The following is a 9,675-nucleotide window of genomic DNA, read 5'->3' on the forward strand; positions in this document are numbered from 1 at the left end:
TTATTGGTAAAACACCCACTGAAAATACCACAGTACTTAGTGTCACTAATATTCAAATTATTGTGCCGTGAAAACTGGATATGAAGTTTAGCGGGACATAGGAAATTACAAAAATATTAGAATTGTTTACTTACATAGTGTAAGCGGGATGCGGGAATCTAAAAAAAATAAATAGTAACTATGAGGCTTGTATAGGGTATATTGGGATACAGGATATTTGCCATTTTAATTTTAGGGATATGGGATATTTGTCCTAAAAGTAAATGGGATATGGGATATTGATGCATTTATAAGGATATTGAATTTTTAACATGAAAACAAATAGTGGAATTTAAAAGTTAAATACAGAAATATTTACATCTCACTTGATAACATTGCCAAAAAAAGTTTAATATTGAAGGTCACTTTAGTGCTTTCATTGAGTTTATGGTCGTTTTATTTAAAAGTCATCCAAACCCACCCAAGCAAAAAGTATTTATTTATTTTCGATGGGGGGGGGGGGGGGGGGGTCTTCGATATTTATATGCTCATATGTAGTGATACTTTTAAAAGAATTTGTTTTGCTTTCCATACTTCGTTCCTTATTGTTAATTTTCTTTTTTTTGGATGGTGATGTTCCTTTGGCAATATCTTACGGTGTTTGTATATCACAACTCCTCCGCTATGCCCGTGTCTGTTCTAACGTTTCGAATTTTAATGAAAATAATCTATGTATTACTGGTAAATTATTAAGTCAGGGATTTCGTTACCACAAATCACTTAAAATCTTTACTAAATTCTTCCGTAGATATAAAGATTTGGTTTTGAAGTTTGATTCTACCTGTAGAAAACTTATTTCAAACGGGATAGCACATCCTCATTTTACAGAAATGTTGTTTACCGTGCCATTGGATGTTGGATGTGTAATGATAGATAATTAAGTCTCAGATGCATTACTTTTTTTATTAGTTGTTATTGGCTTTGAACTAGTTGTCAGTAACTGCGAGTACTCTCAGATCTGTACTTTTTTTTGTTTGTTGATGTGATGTACAAGTACTCGGTCACGTCCACTCTGTGTTTTTGTTAGATGTATTAAATTTCTATGTGTATCCATCTGATGAGTTAAGACTTTTCAACTGATTTGTATAGTTCGTTCTTATTTTGTACTGTTACACCACTGTCCCAGGTTAAGGGGAGGATTGGGATCCCGCTAACATGTTTAACCTCGCCACATTCTGTATGTATGTGCCTGTCTAAAGTCAGGAGCCTGTAATTTAGTGGTTGTCGTTTGATGCTGTGTTACATATTGTTTTTTGTTCATTTTTTTATACACAAATTAGGCCGTTGGTTTTCTCGTTTGAATTGTTCTATATTTCAAATTGTCATTTCAGGACCTTTTATAGCTAACTATGCGGTATGAGCTTTGTTCATTGTTGAAGGTCGTAAAGTGACCTATACTTGTTAATTTCTGTGTCACTTGGTCTCTTGTTAAGAGTTGTCTCATTGGCAATCATACCACGACTTTTTTTTTTTATATTATATGCTCATGTGCATTGATAATTTTCTTGAAATAGTCATAGATTTTTGGTGTATCCATCTGATGAGTTAAGCCTTATTGTTGTCAATATTTTTATTTATTTTGATGCTTTATATGATTACAGGATATTTTCTAGTGTTTTACCTCTTATTGTTTACGTGGCGAGGATCTTCAGAGGTCTCCACGTTTCACAGATTGCTCTGATGTGCAACGGCTGTTATGCCAGACAAGCTGGGGCAGAGGGATGTCAGAACACGTATTATATAAAAAAGTAGATATTTCGCCGTATAAAATGGATGCCTTGTTTTAATTTGAAATTATCTCTTAAATAGCTTTTTAAAAGCTTAAACTGTGTTAATAACGAATAATTACTAAATAATCAATGTAAATTAATATATTTGTCTTTTATTACTGGTGTTTTGAGGAAGGAAATTAAAAAAAGGTAACAAACATATTGTGATCTATGAAATTCATAAAGTTCAAGATCACAGAGTCAAATGTTGGGTTATGTCTTTGCAAAACAGGCTGTGCACATTTTGCATGCTGTAAAAATATTGCACTAGTTAAGTTTAATGCAAGTGCATTAGCAGAAAGCTTTCTTGTGTTAGATTTTGAGTTATTGAACTTGCATGCTAAATATCCACTCTTTGATAGGACGTGCTCTGACGTTCCACAATCTCAGCTTGTCTGGCAAAACAGCCGTTGAATGTCAGAGCAATCTCCGACAAAATTTATCGTTTAAGATCACATAAAAAGATAATGCTCTAAGATGGAACACTTCATCTTTTGGACACATATATATTCTTATTTAACACTGGAAGCATGCACTGTAAATTTCCTTTACCACAGTCTGTTTTCCCTTTATATTCTAGTTCAACAAGGAATATAATTTTAATCAAATGTTAGTATTTTGAAAATAATTAATATAATTTGGTAATTTTTCAGTCAAAATTGTTGAAGTTGTGATGATGCCAGTGGCGTAGCCAGGGTTAAAATGATGTGGATGCGAAACTGTTCGCCGAGCGGAGCGAGGCAAACAAAAATTTTAGGACCTTTTATGCACTTTTTTTTCGAACGTTTTACCTGTATACATGTGTACTCCCCCTACAATCCGACAATGGCTAGATTTTTGTTTAATTTCAAAATACTCATCAATATATAAGTTTCTCACAGAATTTTGTTGTTTTCTCGTAACTACCATCATTAGATACAGTAATATGTGATGTTAAAGTTTCACATCCAATTGAAATATGAAATCTCAAAATTGACCCATTACAAAGGCCCTTTTGTATATGGAACTTCGAAATATAGGCTCTGAAGTGATACCCCCCTTTCCCGGAATTTGAGCCTCCACATGTGATTTTTTTATTACTTGTCTTAACGCGTTGCAGGGGACAGAAATGCCGGGCGTCCGTCATGTGTTGCCAGATTTTTGTGAAATTTATATCATCAGCAATGTCTTTGAAACTCGCGAAAATAAGTCCTGATCAAATAATAAAACCAACTATGCCCCCTTTAAAATATAAATCATAATTGATATAAAAAATGTACCATTGCATTTGGCCTGAAGCTTTTATTTCTCTTTAGATATTAAATTAAAAAAAAAAGAAAAAAAATGCTATTTTTTAATAACTGCCCTTGTATATTAGAAGAGATAAATATGTGCACTACGGGGACTTTTGAACTCTTTTTTTGAAATATTGAAATATTGTTTGAAACGGGTATTTATTAGCCCAGAAACGATCACACTCCATAATAAATACTAGTCGTATTTAATGTAATAGGAAACGATATCAGGTAATGATGTGTTCGTTGTTAACTAGTAACGTTGCTATGTCATCGCTCCGCTTGGTTCAATCTCAGACCAAACATGTCTGCAAGTCTACGTATTATCATCCTCTGCGCTTGCCGTTGCCGACGACGCGCTACTTTAAGATGTAGACTTTTTACGAAAAAGTTGACTTGGAAATGATTGCATGATGTTCACATATCCTCACCCTTACATTCAGACACAACATATATATATATATATTTTTTTGTTGTTGTCAAAATGATGTGGATGCTTGAGCATCTGAGCATACATGCAAGCTACGCCACTGGATGCGAGAAAAAGTGGGCTTGGGAATGAATTTATAATGATTTTTGGGGATATTTCAAAATAGTTTTAGGGATATGGGATATTTGTAAAAAATATTTATTGGGATATTAGGGGTAAACATTATAGGGATACGGGATATTGGGATAAAAACTTAATGGGATATGGGATATTGATACCCCCCCTAAACAAGCCTCAACTATAAAGCGAGATCCGTGAACAGAACCCCCAATGAGACCCCATTAGTTGTGGCTTATTTTTGGTCTTTTTAGCTAGTTTCCTTCCCCTACATTACTTGTAAGCGAGCTTGTAAGTTGATCGTTTTTGTAAAGCAGCACTCGAGGTCTAACAGTATATTACCAAGAAATGCACAAAATATTGAAAAAGAAGGTTTAGAAAATTTAAATAATGGTATGCACACACACTCCCCTGTCGGCACAGACAATTATATTTTTGTAAACGCGCCAAACTCATTTCTTCCACAGTGAGACAAGCTTTACAATGTTGATGGTGGAATCTAGTCCAAATAATTATGACGTCTTGCAAGGCTATTTTATTTCTGGAACGCTTTCCTCTGACGAAGCCGAAATGTGAAACCAAATCAACAAGAAGTCTAACATTTATAATAGAACTGAATATAAAATCGAAATGTAAATGGGGAATGTATCAAAAGACCAAAGAGCAGATAGCAGCCAAAGGGCACCAATGGGTCTTCAATGCAACGAGAAAATCCCACAACCCGAGGAGGGGTTCCTAACCAAAGACAAATGGGGGGGGGGTCCCAACTACATGTCCCCATTCAATACAATACAATACAATATGCTTTATTTGAAAAACACTCCGTCACATTGACATGTGAAACAAGAGGTAAATTACAAAATACAATCACATACAATTAAAAAAAAAATAAAACAACTTAGAAATAAAATATATGGAAAATTACTTTATATTATAATATTTTAACATTATAATATTTTAGTTAACTTTGAAATGAATATAGACACATTTTTAAATAATAAGTTAATATTTGTCAATGACAGTTAGTCCTTTCATTTTTGCTTAATTCTGATATTTCACATAGTACTCTGGAATATGCTGATTTCTGATATTTTTTAACTAATAAAGAATTGCATTCAAATAAATAATGGAATTCATTGCCAATTGCAGTTAAACACAGATTGCATGTCCTTTCTTCTTTTGGAATGACTAATACCATCTTCCCAGCTCTACTGGGATTGTACATTGCAGCATCTTAATTTTGAAATATATTTACGTTCGAATGGTGTTAATTTTAAAATTCAAATGCATTGATCGTCCAATAAAGAACAATGTAGAAAGGGGGGTTCCAACATGTCCAACCCCCAGACCCTCCTGGATCCCTGCCTGTGAGGCATGCTTTAGCTTGCCATTAAACAAAAATGTATACTAGTTGAGTGATAATGGACGTCATATTAAACTCTTTGATATTAAAAAAGAAACTAAAATAAAAATCATACAAAGGTCACAAAGGCCATAACTTCTGGCTCCTGACGTGGGAAAAGTGCAAAATGCAGTGGGGATGAAAGCCTTTACTGTAAATTCCTGAAATTACAATTATATAAATCATCTCACATCTTTGCGCATTTCTTGAAATTGGTCATATTAATAAACATGATAAATGCATGCAATATTTTCAGAAAATTTCAATATATAGGCTTTTTAAAAAAAGTCAATCTTGTGCATGATTTATCAATGATTATACTTGCACAATTAACGCATGTTGTTCTCAATTTCAAAACTAAGAGGTGTCTATGCTATTTATGACAATTTTCATGGTTCAGTGGTTATAGTTAAGTTTTTGTGTTTTGGTCTGTTTTTCTCATACTTTATGCAATAGGTCTACTATATTTGTTGTATGAAATGATTGTAAGGTGTACATGTCTAGTGGGATGATGTCATCTGACCTTGACCTCATTTTCATGGTTCAGTGGTCAAAATTAAGTTTTTGAGTTTTGGTCTTTATCTATTAAAGTCATATGAAACCTCAAATTAAAAAAAAATATGCATCTGTTTTTTATAACTAAATGGATAGTTTTCATTATAAAACTTTTGTACATATACTTTTTTCTGAGGAAAATTCTTTAATTTGTCCACATTTAGAAGAAGTTTACTTGTTTTTAATTGCTTGCTTCCAGGAAGCAATTCGCCGACATACTTTCCGTATGCATAGTGACCTGAGCGTAACCCTCCTCGTAAAAATCCGGTGATCGCAATACGCATGAATCTGTCATTAAAATAAACAATTATCTGATTGTACATGTTAAGCACGTGCTCAACTGGGGCGTAGCTGGGTCCATTTGAAGTGCACGCCAACTAGGGGGGGGAGGGGTTGGGGGGATTGCTCCCCCAAGATTTTTTTTTTGGCTAGACGCAAAATGGTGCGTTCTGACGGCCTAAAATTGGTTTGATTAGCAAATTATTAAGACTGTATTTGATCATATTTTATTTACAAACATCCTGAATATTTTTCAAAAATCTGCCCTTCGTATTTTTAGTTGCAACAAAAATGTCCATGGCCTTGTCTAAATTGACCTCAAAATCACGGTGGAACCCAAAGCCGATAATCTGTAATTTCTCATTGTGAAACGGATGTACTTTTTTAAACGTTTCAGTACGCTAAACGACCTTTCAGCTGTAGCACTAACAAGGGGCATTGTTAGGAGAACACACATTATTGGTCAATTGGTCATTAGTTATTTGTTCGACCACACACGGAAGAAGATATTGTGCATGAAAACGGTTTTCTGAATTCAGAAGTCGAGAATCAAGTTCTGTGATCATATGATCCAGAAACGGATAGTAGAGAGAAATTCGCCAGTAATCCTTAGGTGTTTCGGCTGGATGGTTGGCTCTCGAGGTTTGTCTTCCACACTACATAGTAACATTTTCAACTATACCAAAAAGCTCAGGTATATCAAGAGTGGTTTGGTATAACTAGTTCCAAACATTATCATAATTTTGCTCGGAACGCAACATTTCAGTAACGGACTAGTACTGCGGAACTTGATGAAGTCTTGAGAGGCTATTTTATTTTATTTTTAATGCGTTGACGCCTTAATATTTCGTTGACAGGAAGGTGTCAAAACAGAACAATATGAAGTAGCCCTTCAAAACAATAATTTAAAGAGGGAATTCAGATTTGTATTTACCGTTATCGTAATTTACATATAAAAGAGGGGTGAAAGATACCAAAGGGACAGTCAAACTCATATAAAGTTTACTGTAATTCATTAAATTGTTCAGGGTCGGAACCAAAGTTGAGAGAAAAAATGGAACAAAAGTCAATTGGTCATTTTTTTGCCAAAATAATGTACGAAATTTACAACCCTTATCTAAACAAAAACGTGGGTTTACAACCCCTGCAGCCCTGTTAGTTCAACGACGCGTATTATATATATTTTTTAATTGAAATGGAGTTAATATACCTTGTCGGAAATTTGAAGGTGTGGACATCTTTCCATTTGTCGGGCAAAAGTTGTAACTTTACATCTTTTCCTAAGGATTTCGAATCTTTCAACAAAGAAATATCTGGATAATTAATTAAGCTAAGTTCAATCATCGTCAATTTTTGACGTTTCAGGGGTCTAAATTGTCCTATTGTGTTGCTGGGTGTGTTTCTGCATGACTATCACTGTTGGTAGGCGTTTTTGTGAGAGAAAAAAAGTCTAACTTTTGCCCTTTAGGCTTGTCACGCTTTGAAGTGTTCATGTTTTATACGCTGCTTTTTACGTCGAGTACCAGAAGAAAATTCTCGCAAATAAATTAAAAACGATTTCGGTCAGGATTGATTTTACAGACGGAAATATTATTGTGACGTTATTAAAATAGTTATACTGTATCGTTTTCTACTTTGCTTGGTTAAGTTAGATTTAATATTTTTTACTCGTTTGTATTTTTATTTTGTTTTTCGGCGTAAATTATTTTTTTAGACCCCGCAATGTGCACGCCATGGCGTGACAGCGTATATGGAGCTACGCCCCAGCTCAATACCCATGCTTTTTGTTATTTATTTACTATAAGGTGACAATCGGTAAACTTCGGCTTCAAAACACGGCATTTAATGAGCAGCCATATTTGTTAAATCATAACAGACAGAGAGAAAAAAAATTGACGATTATACGATATATTTGCGTAAATAATGATAAAATCGTGCACAGAGGACTTATTTTGTGATATATACATGCATTGGTTCAAGAATTGGAAAAACATTATTTTTCACCACTCACTCGTTTCATATGACTTTAAATACTATAAGCCATAGGTCAACTGTATTTGGTGTATAGAAATATTTTTTGATCTATATGTCAGTGGCACAGGTTTTATTTGACTTTGATCTCATTTTCACGGTTCATTGATCAGTGTTTTTGTGATTTGGTCTATTTTTCTTAAACTATAAGTAATAGGTCAACTATAATTGTTGCATTGAAGCCTTGTTAGCTGTATATGTCTGCCTGGCATGGTTCATCTGACATTGACCTCATTCTCATGGTTCATTAGTCTTTATTTATTTATCTTGGTTAATGTTAAGTTTATGTGACAGTTGTGATAAAGCTTTATACTTAGGACTATCAACATATTATCAATGATTAGTAAAAGAAGGCGAGACATTTCAGCGTGTGCACTCTTCTTATTAAACACACATTAATATACATCATGTACATTAAACAGCAAAAAAAAACATTTTTGCAAGATGCCATTCAATAATAACTTTTACTCTTTTATGTATAGGACAAGAACTATAGAAGATACAGAGAAATTATAAACAGCAGAAATGATAGGCAATTTAAAATTTGCAGAAGCAAACTAAACCTAAATGGTAAGGCCACTTTTATTTATTTTTTAAAGTTGTTGAACTTGAAAGATGATAATCATGATTACTATAAAAATTAAAAGATGTGGTATATTAAATATGAAAACTATCATGGCTTTTTATACTTTCTAGTCTTACATCACAGCTAATTATTTTTCGCAAGGTTCAAGTTTACTTAATGAATTTTAATAAAGAAAGATACATATGAAAAACATTTATTGCTGTTTCTCTCTCCATTTATAACATTTTATTTGTTTATTTTGTGTATTTATAGGTGATCAGACATCTTGGTTTTCATGATCAATAGGTCATTACTGAAGAGGAAACTTAAAGTTGAAATTTATTTACAAAGTGCATAATTGGATTAATTTGAACTGGAATGTGTGCTTTCCTGCAAAAAAGAAACAGGAAATTTCATCATTATCACATGATAATGCCAATAAACAAAATGGAGTTCTATCATAGATACACAAAAACACTATTGCATAAAAGCAACAACATATTATATATATTATTCGAAAGAAAGGAGAATGCAGAACAAAGGAACACCAGTTTTATCCACTCATTTATATCGCTCCCTCATATCAAATATACGGAAGAAGATCATTGAAGAACAATTTGCAAAAATGTTTTCTCTTAGAATTGAAGGAAAATGTTATAAAGTGAATGGAATAATGTATTCACTGAATTCTTACGTAGTGGATTGAAAACTGTACACAAGCTGAAACAGAAGAAAATTTTAATTTAAAATAACACGAAAAGTGTATATTTTATTATTTAATCTGCAAATATATAAACAAATTCTTTAGAACACCACAGATGGTATGACATTCAAATTGGTTGCTTATTAATGTATTGCATTGAAACAATTACATAGAAAACAGAATCATTTGCTACAATTTATTTTTATAAATCATAGTTAAATTTTATAAAAAGTATGAACAATACCTAGATCTAAACATGCTAAACAGTCAGACTTTATCAATTTTCAATGTCATTAAAATGTTGAGTCAAACATTTATGAAAGTTTTGAATATCATTTGCATCAACTATATAGTCTTGTAATATTATATTCATACTGTTTGTATACATGGTATAGCGAAGAAATGTTTAACAAGAACAAATAAGGGAAATTTGATGTTCAGAAATTTCTTTAGAGGAAATTTGAAGAACAATGATTTCATTAGAGGAAATTTGTTGTCTTGAAGGAAATCT

At 32.9% G+C, this 9,675-nt stretch overlaps 1 long non-coding RNA gene across 1 annotated transcript; it reads left to right on the forward strand.

Annotated features, from left to right (window-relative positions):
- Positions 1 to 3,923: 3,923 nt before the first annotated feature.
- Positions 3,924 to 8,847, forward strand: LOC139503767 (uncharacterized). The gene is made up of 3 exons (XR_011659188.1): positions 3,924 to 4,022; positions 8,379 to 8,466; positions 8,735 to 8,847. It is a non-coding gene; the product is annotated as an uncharacterized lncRNA (long non-coding RNA).
- The last annotated feature ends 828 nt before the right edge of the window (positions 8,848 to 9,675 follow it).

This window comes from Mytilus edulis, chromosome 14, assembly GCF_963676685.1.
Source record: "Mytilus edulis chromosome 14, xbMytEdul2.2, whole genome shotgun sequence".
NCBI lineage: Eukaryota > Metazoa > Mollusca > Bivalvia > Mytilida > Mytilidae > Mytilus > Mytilus edulis.